General features: G+C 40.1%; 1 protein-coding gene across 22 annotated transcripts in view; it reads right to left on the bottom strand.

Moving 5' to 3' along the window:
- LOC108003197 (dystrophin, isoforms A/C/F/G/H) overlaps positions 1-18,421 on the bottom strand; it is a 419,614-nt gene that overhangs the window by 38,674 nt on the left and 362,519 nt on the right. The window contains exon 46 of one of the 22 annotated variants that reach the window (XR_009828767.1): positions 9,376-17,071. The exons of 19 other annotated variants lie outside the window; for them this stretch is intronic. The gene's annotated coding sequence lies outside the window, so the exon portion shown is untranslated. The remainder of the gene's footprint in view (positions 1-9,375; positions 17,072-18,421) is intronic. 2 more of the 22 variants (XR_009828769.1, XR_009828768.1) reach the window with 2 other exon arrangements.

Raw genomic sequence — 18,421 nt, 5'->3', positions numbered from 1 at the left:
AAATTTTAATGGTCGATCGTTTCGTAAGAAATTGATAATAATCAAGCCTGCAAATAGAGAAACCCCCCAGGAAAAGATTTCATATAATGTGGAATATTTGACGTGTATGATACCCACAATCCATTTATACAATTTTCGCGGGAAAATCGTAAATTCCAATCCAACTCACGATACTCGCACATTTGCGATAATATAAAAACCTTAATCTCACCTCAATTTCACTTTACGCAACGATATAATCTTTATCTCCACTCAGATCATTGTTACCTTCTTCGAATATTTCACACACGATAATCCACAACAAGACGTTCGAATCTTAATAAACGATTTTCAAATTTACCCCTCAATTGGAATAATTTTCTTCCCTGTGGAGGGAAGTAAAAGATCGACGAATTTGGAATTAACGAATAGCTTAGCAGCCGCGTATAGACATTCGAATATTAATAATACGAGTCAAATTTACCTTTCAATTGAAATACTTTTTTTCCCTGTGGAGGGAATTGAAAGATCCACGAATTTGGAATCGGCGAACAGCTTAACAAGGCATTCGAATGTTAACAATACGAGTCAAAATTGGAATAATTTTCTTCCCTGTGGAGGGAAGTAAAAGATCGACGAATTTGGAATTAACGAATAGCTTAATAACTGCGTATAGGTATTCAAATATTAATAATACGAGTCAAATTTACCTTTCAATTGAAATACTTTTTTTCCCTGTGGAGGGAATTGAAAGATCCACGAATTTGGAATTGATGAACAGTTTAGCAACCGCGTATAGGCATTCGAATGTTAACAATACGAGTCAAAATTGGAATAATTTTCTTCCCTGTGGAGGGAACTGGAAGCTGCGTATAGGCATTCGAATATTAATATTACGAGTCAAATTTACCTCCAATTAGAATACAATTTTTTTCCTTCTAGAGGGAATTGAAAGATCCACGAATTTGGAATTGACGAATAGCTTAGCAGCCGCGTATAGACATTCGAATATTAATATTACGAGTCAAATTTACCCCCAATTAGAATACAATTTTTTTCCTTCTGGAGGGAATTGAAAGATCCACGAATTTGGAATTGGCGAACAGGTTTCGGCTTAGCAGCCGCGCGTATAGGATCACTCGCGTAGAAAAGCATTCGACTGTTCGGCCAATTCCTCTTAAATCCCCGAGACATTTCGCAGGGCCGTTATCCCGGATTTGCTGAAATCTCTGATACACGTGTTTCCATTCCTAGATACCGACTGCACGGGCGCGTGTGCGTACAGGGTTTCGTGTGTGCAAACCGCGATCTTGGCCTCGCGATACGGCCGCCATAGATACGAAGAAGTCGGCAATATCTGGGAGGCCTTTTAACGAGCGGTGACGTTTAATCGGATATCGAGGGACTACGGTTCGAGGCCCAACGGTTCGCTAGAACAGTTCCGGTGGATCGCGATCCACTCGTATCGAACGATCGAGCTGGCTATTTCCAATGAGCACGAACGAGCCGATTCGTTCTATTTCTACGTGGCTTGCGTGGGTTTAATTGACGAGGATGATATCGTATCGAAAGACGCGAGGACTCGGTGTATGTGTGTTTTTTTTTTGTACATGCACAGTGAATGTTTTCAAGTGTACACACGCGATTATTTATGTTAAGTTTTATCATAATAAAGAGGAGATACGAAAAGAATAACAATCGGATAAGAATCGTATACGATATCGAGTGGGTACACTTCAATTTTTTAAACCCTATTATATATTTTTTTATTACACGTCAAAACATTTTCAAAACACTTAAGTCTTATCTACTTTTCTTGTATTTCTTGTATTTATAGAGGAATAATCGTGTGTACACACTTGAAATGGATAACCTATATGATAGATCGTATCTCTTCGTATGAAAGGTTTAAACAAAGAGATGCTATATTAAAATAATTTGGAACGAGATTATTATGAATAACGAGAATATTCTAATATTATAATCGCGTTTATTTATTTTCATCGAACTAGTGCGTTATTCGTTCATGACAGGAAATCAGACTACCAATCAGCGTTAAGTGATTTCGCGAATAAAATTAATAAAACAATTAAATTGTCATTTATGTTTTTTCTTTTTTTGAAGAACGACGAAACGAGAAGAGATATTTGTCGGGAGCAAGGAAAGGGCGGAATAACAGAGGAGAAAATATGGAAGCATAAGCGAACCAAGTGGTCAAGTTTCGGAGCTGCAAGTTTCTTTCCGCGCAGGTCCCCGTGTAAGCGATAAATATGTAAAACAGAGCAGGAAGTTGTTTCGAAAGAGCTCGCGTTAAACACAGGTTCGTACGAGAAAGTATGTACCTACTGGCCAGAGATATACGCCCGCGTAAAAAAAAAAAAAAGACCAGCGAGACTGAAACGTGACACTGAGGAGGCTTGCCCGTATCCCGCAAGGGTTTAAGGGTCAATTTCGAATGCGCGTATGTGTGTGTGTGTGTGTGTGGATAGAGTATCATGAAAAAAACTATAAAACGCCGGTGAGAGTTTGTACCTTCCTTCGAGCATATCCCGCACAGTTATGACACTCGGAGGCGAACGGTGTTTCCGGCCGCTCGATCAGAGTTATGAAATTCCTCGGGAATTTAGATTTTTCGCGCGTGCAATTCGAACTTTGAGCAATCCTCTGCGATTATCTGAAAAATTAGTTATTAGTATGATAGTATAGATCGTCGAAGAGAGGTATTGGTATCGAATAATAAAAAAATTCCATTCCCTTCCCAATTTAAAAACCAATTTTCAATACCATAAATCTCGGTAACCTTTACCATAACAGAATTGGCGAGAATAGATAGTTGGAAGAAAATAAGAAATTCATACGTTCCAAGTCGTTGTACGTTTATCTTCACGTATTTAATTTAATTTAAAAATTCCATCGAAATCAATGATGGAGATACAATAAACGTATCGACATATCGAATCGACGTACGAATTCTCCACTTATTCTAAATCTTTAATTCACTCTCGGTTTAATTTCCAATTTTCCCTAATCAAATACGTTCCATCTCCAATCCTCGTCGTAAATTTCTCTGTCGCAATCGTTAAATTATCATCATCAATTTTACGTACATATATATATATATATACACGTGGACAGAGAAAGAAGGAAAGAAAATAACGGATTCGTATCGTTTCAAATTTCACAATCAACGACGCTTCGAGAAACCAGTTTCCAAGCCGGTAGGCCGGCGTTAAAATTTTGATCACAGAATCGCCGCCAGTTTCGCGGGCAAACATCTACGACATCTTGCTCCTCGGCTACACGAAACCCGGCCTGCTCCCTCTTTCATCCGCTGGCTCGCGGCGAAACTTCTATATACACGTGAAAAACGCGTTTCTTTTCGTGCATTGGAGAAGCCGGGTCAGGTAAACACGCGACTCCCCTTTCGCCAACCAACGAAAATGAGGGAGGAAATCCTCGCTTCCGTGTTCGCGTTCCTAATCAGATAATACCAGAGGAGGATGGTGACAACGATGAATGGACTGTAAACGTAATTAAGATTCCGGTAGCTGGTTGCGCGCGTCTTCGATCCAAAGAAGAAGGAGGAGGAAGAGGAGAGGGGAAGAAGAGTCTTTGTGCACACAGTCATGCCCTTTGTCTCGAGAATGGATGCACGTAAGAAGAACCACTACCGGAACACTTACGCAGCCTCCGATTAAATGGCGAGAATTGGGCCACGTTTAATGTATTCATTGTGCTTGGATGCTGACTGACTTCGACGACGACGGAACAAAGGAACGATTGAGAAGCTAAAGTGTCTTTCATCATCTTCCTCCTCTTTTTTTATTTATATAGATGTATACGTATATATCGTTCTGCGTTTGATTCTGCGTGTGGGTGGTGGTTAACGAAGTTGTTGTTATTATCCGTTTATGGCTGGCTCGGTTGTTGCGTATCGTTATGCTAATACAAGTTTAGAATTTAGTTGATGGAAATCTCATCTCTATTGGAGTAGAGAAGTAAAATACACAGACTTCGATAAAGTGGACAAAAATTGTCCGTCATCATGACAGAACTTTCGGATTGAAATTGATCCGAATGCGCACTTTTTGCCCCGAGATCATTATCGATTCCTACACAAAAACCTCATCTCGCGTCTGATAATTACGGTAAATATCAATTTAATTGTTTCAAAAAGATGCTCGACGCATAAACCGAAAACCAATCTCCATGCGGCAATCAGCTTCGAAAAGGAATTTTCATTTTACGAGGATCATTACGTGGACGTAAACATGAGTATAAAATGGTGTGCGAGCGAGCGAAAGAGAAAGAGAAAAAGAGAGAGAGAGAGAGAGCCAGAAATAACTCAGGTTTACGACGTTAAAACGAAATTAAAAGGAGAAAAAGAAAAGAAAGAAAGGAAGAAAGGAGAAGAAAAGACGAAATCTCGTCGACGCCTTCTTCGCTTCCTTCGTACTCTCCTCTTTTCTCTTCTTTCCCTCCGACGAGTTTCTCGTCTGGGCACGCGGTGCACATCCTTCCCTCCCTCTCCCCTCTCCTTGCCTCTTATTCTCTCTCTCTCTCTTGGCTCCAAGAATGCTCGAGAAACGCGGTGGAGAAGTGGATGTTTGCGAGGATGTATTCATAATGGCACGGGTCAAAACAATTCGCGCGACGTGTTTGGACGTGTCGAGGCGAGGCATCCGAGCCTTTCCCGACACCAAGACGGATCGAGTCGACGATCAAAGAGCAGCGGAAACGACATACTAAAGGAATTTTCGAGAAGGAAGATGTTCGGGGAACGGCAAAGAGGTTCCAACATCTTGGGAACAGGTTCGTCGGGACAAAAAACTTGCGAGAGAGAGAGAGAGAGAGCCTCTCGATGGCCTTTTGAATAATGTTGATATTCAAATTTCGAGGGAGGGGGGCAGAGAGAGTAATGATTATATCATGAATTTTATGTGATGCAATTTTGTACGACGTATCGAGAGGAAGAGAGGGGGGGATTCGTAATCTTCGTTAGATTAAGGATCGCCATATTTCTTTTCCCCTTCGATGAATTACGACGTAGCGAATGTACATTTGGATCGAAAATAACCGTGAAATTTTCATTTATGGTAGAACGGGGAATCTCGTATTATATAATTATAATTATCATTTATTTAATCCATCGAATTTCAAATATGAATTTTCATCATTAACGGATATTAGAGAGAGTTTGTAGATAAATTATCATATTTAATTATTATTTCTATAAATTGATTATTCCGTACAACAAGCTTCCAATATCCGGATGATAAACATTCGTGCCATTTCGTCCACGATTATATCGATTATATCTTTCTTCGGAGAATTAGTTTATCGATAAAACTCATCTCTTCGTAAATTAGATCCTTACGAAAGGATATAATTGGACAACAAGTAATTCCAACGACACCGTAATGATTCTTGGTTTTTGAGGTATTGACAATAAAATACGACGGATACGAAATTTGCCCGAAATTGAATATTTTTCGGTGAAGAAACGAAACCAGGTGCAGAGGGGAACCTGTATCTGTTGGTACGATTTCAACTTCGCGACAAGTGGAACACGCCTTCGTAACACGAGATACAAAAGACCGTTATGCTGGCGGAGCATTGCGAAACGAAGAAATGGGTCAAACGATTCAACTGTCGGTTGGTGGCCAACGAAAACGTAACGGGCGTATGCACTCGATGCACCGATCGCGGATCGTTTTTAAGAAGCTGGTTCTCGACCGATCTCAAACGGAATTTAAAGAGATGCACGTCCTCGCTTTCCAATGTCCTTGAAACGTGTCCAAGGATCTTTCAACCGAGAATTTAATGCACGTTGATGCGTAGAAATTACACGACAATGAAATGGTAATTTTGTAATTTGTTAAATAAATAATGAGATGAAGGTAATTGTAATTTTCAATGTCCTCCGTCGGTTGAAAATCGATAGGGAGTGAAGATAGACAAATACGATTGTACATGCATCCGGTGGAGGGCTTTTAACGATGAATAATGCGTTTCGACAGCTTTTCCTTGAACCTCGTAAAACGACACCGTTCTCCCAGCGGGCACATTTTCCTCCGATAGTAGCTACTGTTGCTCATTCGGTGCAACGTCTGGTTACATTCTCCTTCGAATAGTTTAATGGAAACGTGTACACGAATATCGAAATGCTACGCAATAATTGATTGTTTAGCCCTTAATATAAATTTAATAAATTAACACGAATTTTCGGATCAAATTATACTTTTATCCGGGAGGGAATATTTGCTATTCGTGTAATTAATATTACAATATTCCTCCAAAGATGAAAGATTGAAAATATTTAATTAAAAAATTCTTCCCCACTTTTCGTTCTTCGTTCTTTTCTCGATAAAGGGTAATTTTAGGGATGCCAATATAAATTAAACGGCTGTGTCCTTTATCTGTGGGACAAAACAGGCGACACTTGTGAAACATAATTGAATGGTTAGTGCATGGCCGGATTTTATGCCGCAACGTAATTAAATAATTAATATTCCAATGATCGAACTTTCAATAATCCCAACCTCGTCGTTTATTTCTCTTCGATTATGAATTCCAGCCGGAAAATACCAGCCGGGATATTTACTTTGTAACGAGACTCTTCGTTACCTTAGAAGGAGATAGAACTTTGTTAATCCGGACTAATTGAAAGCGAGAGATTGTCAGAACCGTAGCTAAGTTATAGGATCAACGTAGTCCAATTTTAATAATGCTTCTTTGACTATCATATTTATTTTTCTTATTCTTTTTTTTTTCCTCTCTCGAAATATATTATATTATCCCGACTATATTAATCGAATGAAAATTTAAACGAGACCGGAAAAATATTTTCTCGAGAAATTCTTCGTTTGAGATTTTTTTTTTATCTCTGAAAGAGAGAAAGAAAGGGGGCAAATGAACGGGCGAAAAAACAGAAACGGGAAGGCGTTGTAAGAGGGAAGGCGGTGCCTGAAATATAAGAAGACGAGCTCAAAGATACGGCTTGGATGCAAGTTTATTGTAGAAACTAGATTTCACCGGAGGAACAAGATTGAAAGAAAAAAAGTTGGTTTATCAAGACGATGAAGAAGTTTTTGAAATTATTACTTACTCGTAGAATCATGTTCGAATCATAAAATTAAAACTACTTTCGATAATTAGAGACTTATTAATCCCTTTTATTACAACTCGACGAGGATGTTAAACGAAAACGAGCGCAATTTCACGCTTTTGTTCTCGTTGCAATTCAGCATTGATTCGCGACGATATCAGCACTTCCGAAGCTATTAAAGGGGAATTCAAGTACTACGGGCAAACTTGAGGAAAAAACGAAGAACTCATGGACGTTTACGACCTGTAAAGAGATCCATTTCGTCGAGTGCATTTGAACGTCGACAAATACACCTTGAAGCGGTGGAAGGAACTTGAAGGAGGAGTACACTCTTAACGCGAGCTTGGAAGCCTGGAAGGCTGGAAGCCTTGAAACTTCCCTTTCTCTCTTTTCCTATCCCGTGATGCACGAGGAGTTGACTTTGACTAGGCAACATGTCTAACTAAATTACTATCATCCTTGAATAACCTTGTATCGTGAACAACTTTGGCAAATAACAAGTCGGTACAAGTATATACTCCGCGAGAAAACCTTATTTTATATACCGATGAAATTTCCAACTGTCATCGATCGTTGCGTAATTGCAATTTTTGCAACACGAAATACACGAATAACACGTTCTGAAGATGTGTCGAATTTTAACCAAAAAGCGTACAACGCAATTATTTTTTAAATAAAACTCATAATAATATTATTGCAATAAATATTAGTAATTAATAAATAGTTTAAGTTCGCTAAATACCTTTCTCTAATGACTTTTATTAAAAGAAGATAATAAAATAGTCAAAATTATATGGAATTATCGAATAATGAGAATTGTGAAAATCTTTTATACGTACTTATTTCATTGATTCGTTAATTCATAATAACGTGTATGCACGAATTAACTATCCCCGAGAAACGTGATTACATGACTGTTCATCGTCGAATGATCATCTCTTGCCTCGCTAATAAAAACTAACGAAGCACAAACAGAGCTGCTTTTGATCGGCCGCATAGCGTGCAGGTCGTGTCGAGAATGACGGGAAAGGGTTAGAGGGGAAGGGAGAGCTAGAGACGAGGACGAGGCCCAGTAACCGAGGGAAGATAGTTTCGTATCGAAACCGGTCGTTTTCGCTGGCCAATTTCGTTCGCCGTATATGTATACCTAATGTATACCTCTCTCCTGGGTCTACGCGCTACTGTAGCGTTCTTTGATCGTCGTTCCAATTAGTAACTATGCGATGTATCGAATCCAATATCGTGTATTCGTTCCCTACGATATATTTTGAGGATTATTTAATCCATTCCATGAAAAAGTCGGATTATTCTCTCTCTCTCTCTCTTTGTGTGAGCCATCGTACAATGAAATTTCGTACTAAGGTAATTTTCCAGAATCGAGAAACGATAGCAACGGTTATTTTACTTTCCCGCCTCGAGTACTGCCATCTATGACAATGGCGTCATTTTTTAATGGTTTTATTACCATGTATTTGGTAATTTTAAAGCTTTTATTGTTGAATAGTTATTATAGAGGGAGCAAGATTTTGTATATTTTTTTACGAGAGATAGCGTAATTTTTTTTGTACTTCAAAAAGATGGCCATATTTTATTAAAACATGCAACGTATATACACTTACTACGTTGCGATTATTTTTCCGAGTCTTTTTTGAATGGATTAAATATACTAATAATTTTCTTTAGCCTATAAACTATGCAGTATAATAACAATGATAACATTTAATGGTACGTTATATATCGTTGAAAGCACGAGATACAAAATGATTCGAGTTGTCGGCCATAGCAATTAACGTTAAATCCGTGCCATGGCACACGCATTTTATTCACTCGTATATTTGATCTGTGGATTTATGACAAGGCACGTCTAACGCGAATCTGCATCTGTGTTTTGTATTAATGCATTCATCACGCTATAAAGTCATCAATTTATGGGTCAGGTTTTGCTAAGTCTCATCTCCCACGTTGAGAATTGCGTATGTCAAATCATGAGAAAACGAGAAATATTCTCGACAAATATCAACAGCTAATATTCATCGTAAAACCTTAGCTTTTACACCTTTCATTCAATTTTATATCAATCTATATTTAATTCTATATTATATCGTGCTCATTTATCATTTCTTCGGCTCAATTCGAGGTTATAATTATCGAACGATTTGAAATTTTACGATCAGTTACGTTATTTATATTTGAGGTTAGAATGCGAAAATACGAAAAATTTAATAAACGGACAATCAAAGAAATAAATAGAAAGAACGAATGATTATCGTTAAGAATAGAATAGGAACAGCTGTTTGTATGATTCACCGTGTAGTTCTCTTGTTACTGCTCACCGTATCCTTCCAAGATCCCGACAAAATCCGGATGAACAACACTCAATCAGCAAAAGAACACTCGTCTCGCGAGATACTAATCCCACAATTCTATGGGAACTTTTTTCACGCATGACCTCCCATCTACACACATATACACGCACGGTATTGCAGAGGAAAAGAGAAAGAAAATGCGCAGGCGCGATTGCGACTAAAATCGCGGCGTTTCTCCCCCTACGGCCGTCGGAAAGCCGTTGCTGTCACATTTTTCGATCCCAACACTCTCTCACGTGTATCTCTCACTCACTGTTTCCACTTTGCCACTGTATAGAAACGAGACGGCGAATTTGGTGATCACGCAATGAATTTACCGGTACTCGACGACTTTTTGACAACAAAAAGGAGGCAAAGGATGACCATCAAAAACGAAAAAGAAAAAAAAAGCAACAGACGAACAAGCTCCGACGTTCGCGCCGGACGAAGCGGAAGCCGGCTTATGGAGTTCGCTAGAGTCCCCTCGTGCGGAGTTGCCGGCCGTTCGGCCGATCTCGGACATTCTCGGTTTTATTCGGTTTTCATTACTTCGGCCACTTGTATATCGTTGGTAATGCGGGAATCGTCTTTACCTCTTGTAGGTTTCTTGATCGAAATGAAAATTAAATACAAAACTTGTAACATGCAATTTTTCTTATAAAGAAATCATAATAAAAAAGAACGTAATGTTTTATACGTAATATTCTTGTTCGTCTACACGATAAAATCACCGTGATATTATCCTTGTAAACGAGAGAAAGTCAGGCGAATGCGCATGTTTCAAGATTAATCGATAATTAATTAAAGTCGATCGAACCGAAACTAGTTGCTAAAGTAATACAGATTTAATTAACTAGTAATCGGCCAGCTATCGGTGGAGCAATTAGCGATATTTTATGACGGGACATGTTGCCGTGGCAGCGTCGAGTTCGAGTATAAACTTCCTTAACGCGGTTCGAGATATTAAACCGGCAATGATTTTTTTTTAAATTTTTCCCGCCTTTTCCTTCGAACGTGACCGCCATTATTAATCTATACAGGCTATAGCGAGCAATGGTTAGACAGGGATATGTACGAGCAAACTCGACGGGAACGACCAATGAGTAATGGTTCGTTCGTCAATTATAAATACGATTTCAGTTCGTTGCGTAGCAAAGTTTAGTATTAACAGGACTGTCCATTTATCTTTGTCGGTTTATTTTATATACACCGAGTGATGCATGTACCAGTTTATCTATTGTTGAATTAATCCCTCGTTTATTATTGCAACTGCATATCACCATTCGTGTCCGATCCTCTACCAACTTGGCAAATTCTACATACAAGGATGCTCGCGCCTTTCATCGTTTCCCGTCGTTTATTAATGTTACTATTATTAGTAACTCCTCTTTACAGTCCGGCGTGTTTTCACTATTACGTGTCACGTAAAATTTGAATAAATTAGAGAAACAATTGTTCGCGTCGCGTACACGCGCGAAGGAGATGCGTGAATAGAAAGCAGCCATGCTGATTTCGAGGATGACGCCAACCTTGTTGAGGATAATTGTGGACAACTAATTTTTTCTTTTTATAATATAAGCTCGTTGATGTTTTAATTAACTAGATTACATTCAGCATCGTTATTATTTAATAAAAGGCAGAATTTAAGAATTTTCTCACACAATTCGATCAAACGATTCCACGAAAGAGTAAATTCGATGTCATTTCCACATCCGTGTCTATATATTTTCAAATATAGACGAGAAACAAGAATGTGAGATGGATCCAGTTCGCAGAATTATAGAGCACACATCCTGACATCGTTCAGAATTATTGCAATCTGTTCGTTCGAACTTGTACACGTCGACCGGATACAAATATTCGGTCCATTCGCACGAACGAGGAGGAGAGAACTCGCTGATCTATTTATTCAGTCGAGCTGAAGGTAATCGTGATACGAGATAAGCGAACGATGTACCGGATAAAAGAAGATCCCGTACACTCTATTTCACCTTCTTTTCCGCTTCAATTCGAGACGTTCGAACGCTTTCCCAAGAATTTTTACATTTCCAGCAAATTCGATAAGTTAGAGCTAGACTTTTTCTCAATTTGCAAACAGTCCAATTGTTTCTATCCTTTCTAATCTAATCTTTAAATGGTGGATGATAAATGGTTATAAAATTCGTCGAATATATGAGCCACGAGGAGAAAGAGACTTTTCAAGGCTCGATGTTTCAACTCCAACACCGTGCCGTTCAATAATTGGTGTTCACATGAACATAATGTAAATTTAACAGCGGCGCGGCTCTGTATAGAACACAATGCCGACACATAACTCATGTTTAATGCAAGAGTCAGAGGCGTCAGCGTGCTATATTACAATACCGGTCGAGGCCGATTCCCTGATTTCCGATGGTGTTTTGGAACGATCGTTCATTGCCATCGCATCCTGCCTCGTCTCGAGTGACGAAACATTGTCGAACAGCTCTCAACAGTTTACGATAACTCGCGGTAAATATGTATCGACAAACATTTTCAACGACTCCATTATACGTTTCTCGAATTCACCTCGAGTTTAACTCTTTAAATCAATTGCGATATGCTTCTTAATTCCCTCCTAATCAGAGATTCCTCACCCAGAATCGCTTACTCTCAGAATACCGATGAAATACCCTTCCTTAAATCCCGGTAATCGATCCTCAATTACGCCGATTAAAGATTTAAGATCTCGCGATTTTCGATTTCATTCAATCAGCCTGAAAGCTGTTCTTCCAACCGGAGGTAGTTTCGACTCGTTTATTAGACTCGGAACGAGTCTGGATAGGATGAAAATCTTAACACGATGGGAATATTTTACGTTACGCGGCGTGGAAAGGGGCGTCGCGACGACGCCAAGGTGCATTGAACTTGAAAGACGCGGGAATCGACTAGGTGTATATTTGGACGACGAGCACGAGGAGAATTTAACGCGTGGCTGAACTTGCGGCGCGGATAATAGGACGTAAGTGTTCACTTCCGGTCGTAGTTTTAATTCACCTCGATGGGGAGAGGGGGGAGGAGATGGAAGCCTTTCCTTTCCGTTGCGAATTCGTCGATTACTCTCTGTCGTCCATCCATTCGAAACGGAAATTCTGCCGGCCTGGGTGTTTCAACGACGATGAATAGAATAGAAAACGCGAATTTTGCGGCGAGCCAACGGGGAAAACGCATCTCGATCCGAATTTTAGAGAAGGTTTTCATTGGAATCGTGGATCAGAGACAGGGACCATGTTTCTCTCGGTTGAGTGTCAGTTTACTCCAGGGAAAGATATTTTTATCGCACGATTCGCGCGAACAGATTCGTCACCTGTTTCCATTTTCGAAGCTTCATTATATATGATACTCGAGCGAAAAGCATACTTTTATACATTATTCATTAGGACGTATCACACTTTACATATTTCTTTATATATATTCTAAGAACGTTGCAATTTTATTTCCAACGTTACACGATCACTTTCGTTCCATCGTTTTGTTAAAGATTGTGATCTGTCGCATCGATCGAATTTCCCTCTCCCACATCTATATATAGACGCAGGGAATAAAAATCGAATCCAATGCTATGAGGTCACACCTGATATCCTTGATTTCGCGCAAAATGATCCATGAATGAATAATGGGTACGTGGAAATATTTTTTTCCTTTCCGTTGGTGTGTCGAATCAGCCACTGTGACTGCACGAATCGTTGGCACGCGTATCTAACTAAAACTGGTTCATTATGCCATGGTATAACCGTAGATCACAGAGATAAATACATTCGTGTCTTAATGCCTGGACAAGCGAGGTCGTCGCGTAACTTTCACCTCCCCCATATATGTATATATATATATATAATTGTGATGCACACACATAAATCATGCGTGTCCTCAATGGTGCAATACCATTGCTGGCTACAAATTTGCTTGGTAATTAACCAATTAGCGGAACATTGCTAATTGACTGATTAAGTACTCACTCGTCGAGAACTAGATTGATACTGATGCGGTCGGTGGCCGCGAGCATTAACATCGTCGCCGATTCCGCTCGCTTGCGTCTCGAGCTGAAAATTCTCGTCTCGAGTGTTCCGAAAATACCAACGTCCGTAAAAATAAAAATACGGAAAAAGGAAGACAGAAAGAGAAAGAGAGAGAGAGAGAAATTTTTACCACTTTTCATACAACTTCTAGACGAGGTGATTCGTCAAGGGTTCGATTCAAGCGATTGAAAAATTTTCCCAAACGAAAAAACCTCTTTTTTCCTTATTTTAAATATCCAAAAATCACATTCCATCAATTCGATTGAACCGGTTACCGGTTCCATTTCCCTGTTTTCTAATCTCGATTACCATCGGCGACGATAACAGAATACTATTCACGAGCCGCACTATTCGGATTCGAATAAAAACGATCCGGCTCCGCTTGTTTTTCTATCATCTTTCCATTCTAGCCCACAGACAACGCAACACGGACACACGTGGTGGAGGGAAGTAACAAAAATCGATTCCTGCATTCCTGATCCATCCACACCACGGCCTCTCCGTATATACCTTCGTGCCTGTACATCTAAACCGGGGAAATCTGTACAGAGCGTGCCTCCCCCTCGTCTACGCGCCGACTTGGAATCGGTGGGGAACGCGGCACAATCCGGAATAATTCAAAAGATAATCCGATAGCGCGGCGGTTATAATTCGAAAGATGGTGTTTGAGTTTGCCCGGGTACCGCGTATGCATTCATTCATTCGGCCTAACTATGAACGCCCCGCACCTTCCGCCGCTTCCGGCACAAGCGCGCGCGCGATTCGTGTACTCGCCATTCGTGCGCCGCGTGTATTTGGATAGAACTGGCTCCCGGCTATATTCTCTGATTGGGGCCGGCCAACCTTCCCGCTGCCTTGCCTCGCTTCTCTCCTCTCCTCTCCTGCTTTGCATACCTAACTACGGAGCCGAATTCCGCGCCCGAGACAACCGAGGGTTCAGCTTAATTTCCAGCTTAAACCGGGTTATCTCCGAACCCGCGTCCACTTTTCCACCGCGTATCCACGCGAAAACCTATCCCTTTAGTCAGCTTTATCCTCCTGCTTCCAATTTATCTCCCTCCAAGTTTTCGATTCCTCCGTTTTTTGAGTCGTCGAGATTCCACGCGGATGCTACGGAACAAGTCTCCTTTTCTCTCCTTCCTCTTTTAGTATAGTTAATATTGCAACGCTGTCATTCGTGGCGAAGAGAATCTTTCGATGATATTTCAGTCGGATACCGGAAGTCACTGACCTGGGAGAGAATTTCGCGGCTTTGATTTTCCGCGTAAAAATATGAGCGTGCTTTCAAACCAAACAAACTGGATGCTGGCTAAATATCATTAGACGCATATCTTCGTCTTTAATTGGAGACGTGTTTATCGAAGAATCGTTGTGCATCGAACGTTAATCATGGAGGAAGCCGTATCTATTCCGTAAGATATGTAACGTGTATATATATGTCGAGCAACGATTTCTATCCTCTTGTCGTTCTAACTTTTCAAACCTGAAAAACCTGATCACCTAGATGGTCAAGTTTTAGTTTTCATTCGATCCAACACTTCAATATCCGAGTTACGAAGCAATGCCCTCTCACACTTACGTGAAACAATTTGCATACTAACACAATAGCACGTACTACAAATCGTAAGAATAAAATCTATCGATTATTTCTTATATATACGAAAAGGTATACATGTAAGTCATTTTATTATAAATCCAATAACGACGCGGGTGGGTCACTCATTCGAAAACTTTTATATCCCTTTCCACGCCATGCTCTCCAACATTCATGTACACGCGTGCGTCCAGAAGACTTGCCAGACTTGACCTCGATCTTCCATCAGATTAAGCTTAAACCCGGTCGCGTGATCGCGCACAAGGACGAAGGACGAAGGATAAAATCCAGTTCGACAAAATTGCACGATCCTCCAGTTACTCATAGGGGTGGTGGCGATGAATCGAATTAATATTACGGTATCTGACCGAGAGGAAGAAGCGAAGGTGTCGCTTGTAATTACCGGATAGCCGATAATTAAAGCGCGCCAGGGCAGAGCACGTGGAATTTAAAAGTTAAATTGTGTTTCGCTCATGAATTATGCATTCGCGGCAGGAACTTGCTGATTGCGCGGAAACTTTGATCATTCTTCGTTTATACCGTATCGAAGAGATCGTAGAAGAGATCGTTCGCATTCCTTTAATTGTTCGCTCTTTTGTTTTAACCGAGATTTCTCGCTCGATTCGTCCCGTCAATTTTTCGCGATTTCGAGGTCGATTTGCTTTTCAATATCGATCCCACGATTGTAAAAGTATTATTTCGGGATAATAAGCACGTGGTGTCGATTTCGAAATCGTTGATCAAACTTATCGATACGATAACGTTCCAATGTTTCTTTGTCGGCATCTTTTTTCTTTCCCATTTCAAAGAGATCGTTTCGAAACGCGTCCGACGATTATATTAAAAACTCTTTCTTTTCACAGCCACTTTTTTTTGTATAGCTGCATTTTTAATTAAGCCAAGTCGATATTTTCTATGCAATATCTTTCGGAAAACTTCTTTGAAATCTGGCCTCAAACGAAATACTTTTAACATCGAAACGGACAGAATCTAATTCCATATTTCGCATGAATGAATCATTCTATGTGCGAAAACTATCAAATTTTTATGAAAATGCGCAAGCAATTTCTCGCAGCGTCCCACGAATCACGCGCACAATCAACGCAAGCATCCTCTAGTTTCGAACGTTCCTCGTACGAACGAGATTTCCACTCGTTTAATCATGCCAGTCCTTTAATTAAATATCCTCGAAGCAAGCCTTTATCGTCGAATGCGCCCTGTATCGCGAACGAAGGGAAACGTTCCCCGTTTTAATTATAAAACGTTTGGCGCGTAAACGCGCCACGAGCCCCGTTTTTCATCGTGAAATCATTATTTTCGTTTTAATTAGGGGCGAGAAAGGAGCAATCGGCGAGCGGGATATCGCGTTAACTTGGACGAAGAAAACGTGGTCGTCAAGTGTTGGTGGCCGGGTCGGGTTTCGAATTGGGACAAAGGATCGGTTATTCGAATTTCGAAAGGGAGAAGGGAGTGGGGCAAAGCTCGAATTATATTAAGACGAATTCCCCCCGATGTTATTTTAAGCGTCGTTGAAAAGAAGTTATTACCTTCTTCGTCGAACTCGTTAAGTTCCGGGTTAAGCGGCCGGCTCGACCTTTCAACGCGAGTTCGCCCCCTTTGACGGTCCACCACGGTGGAAATAATGCGTTTGAGTCTTCTCGGTGGCTCTCGAGGAACGGCGGTTCCACCGACAGCGATTCGTTTAGCGCTATTATATCCTCGAGGAGAGGAATTTCACGAGATGATTTGTCGAGCATTGAAATCAATTGTCCGGATGAATTGTTCATTGATTTTCGGTGAACGGATTCTCTTTTTCCAAGTTATTTCATCCGGCTATAAATTCCTTCTTTAACGCGTCGAACAAGTTTTCCTTTTCAAAAGGAAAATAGCAAGGAAAAAATTGTATCCATTGGAATAATTATCGTTACCCCCCTTGAATATTTCGCAATCCTAATTCTTTCCGAAGTGAAAAATTCTCCTCTTCGGAAAATCTCTCCATTTAACGAAATTGCTGTAACGAGAGAAAAATAAGAATTGAACAAAGAAAATTCTCACATTTACGAATTTAGTCACGATTATACATTCATAAATTCATTGTCATTTAACAAAGTTACCCTCGATCGACACGAACGAACGTAATTCGTTATTTTTATTCTCGACGATCATTTGCACGACTTCTTTCAAAACATTCCTTCCTTTTATTAGACACTCTTTCATTATTAAAAAAAACACGAAAGGAGACTGTCCTGGCAAATGATTACAAGAATAATGATACCTTGCGACCCTTCTATATACTCTTTTAACAAAAATTCCATCCTCGGATGAATAGACACCCCCGCCCCTATATATATATGCTCGCGTTCGCTCGCAACGGAGAAGAAGCAATCATTACACTACCCGTCAGAAGGACTACAAGGTAATCGATATTATCGAACGGCGCTGTCTATAAAGCAGGCGATATTGCGTACACGCATCACGAATCCTATTGTGGAGGGAACGATGTCGCGAAATTGGCGACAATATCCCCCATCGATGAAGGTGCGCTCCGTTAACAGCGAGATGCAAATCGCGAAGCCGGTTATGAAATCAGAATTCATAAAGCGGGGAGGAAAAGAAGAAAGGAGAAAGAAGCGAGCGAGAAAGAAGAAAAAGAAAAAAAGGAGAAATGCATTCCATCCACGGCGTTAAACCTTGACGACCGTGCAAAAAACGATTTACACTTCGAGTTTCGTCGTAACGGGTGAATCGAACGTGATTATCGCCAATTCATCTTCTTCATCGTAAATCTTATCTTCTTCATCGAGACGAGATTTTTCCCTACGCGATGTCACTGTACACAGTGTTTTATAATAGGTGAATAATCAGTATCTTTCTCTCCACCCTTCTTTCCGTAATCGGGATGAAAATGTATCCTTTAATACAACGAATTAAAACGTAACGAATATTTTAATTTCTAAGAGCGGATTTTATGTACACCAACGGGTCGTAGCGAATGGAAAATATATATTTAATATTTTATATCGCACGATAAAAATCTGTAATAAACTTCTTCAATCGTCTGACACGATGGAATAATTTTTTATTATCGTTTCGTAATAACTCTCAATTTGCCAATCTCCTTTAATTAAAATACTTCGAATCGAAGATTGATTACCGATCGCCAATCCTATATTTTGATTCGCCCCTTTAATCAATCGACCTTGTACAAGAGAGAAAGGAAAAAAATTTCATCTCGCCCGAATTGAATGAATTCTAGGATGCTCGCGAAAATGGCGGCACCGACGGCCACCGATGGCCACCGTCGATAATCACTCGTCTTCTCCCCCGATCACGAAGGTAATATACGTGTTTTCCCGATCCG

The sequence above is a fragment of the Apis cerana genome, linkage group LG1 (assembly GCF_029169275.1).
Source record: "Apis cerana isolate GH-2021 linkage group LG1, AcerK_1.0, whole genome shotgun sequence".
In the NCBI taxonomy this organism is placed as follows: domain Eukaryota; kingdom Metazoa; phylum Arthropoda; class Insecta; order Hymenoptera; family Apidae; genus Apis; species Apis cerana.
This window is presented reverse-complemented; position numbering and strand designations above follow the sequence as displayed.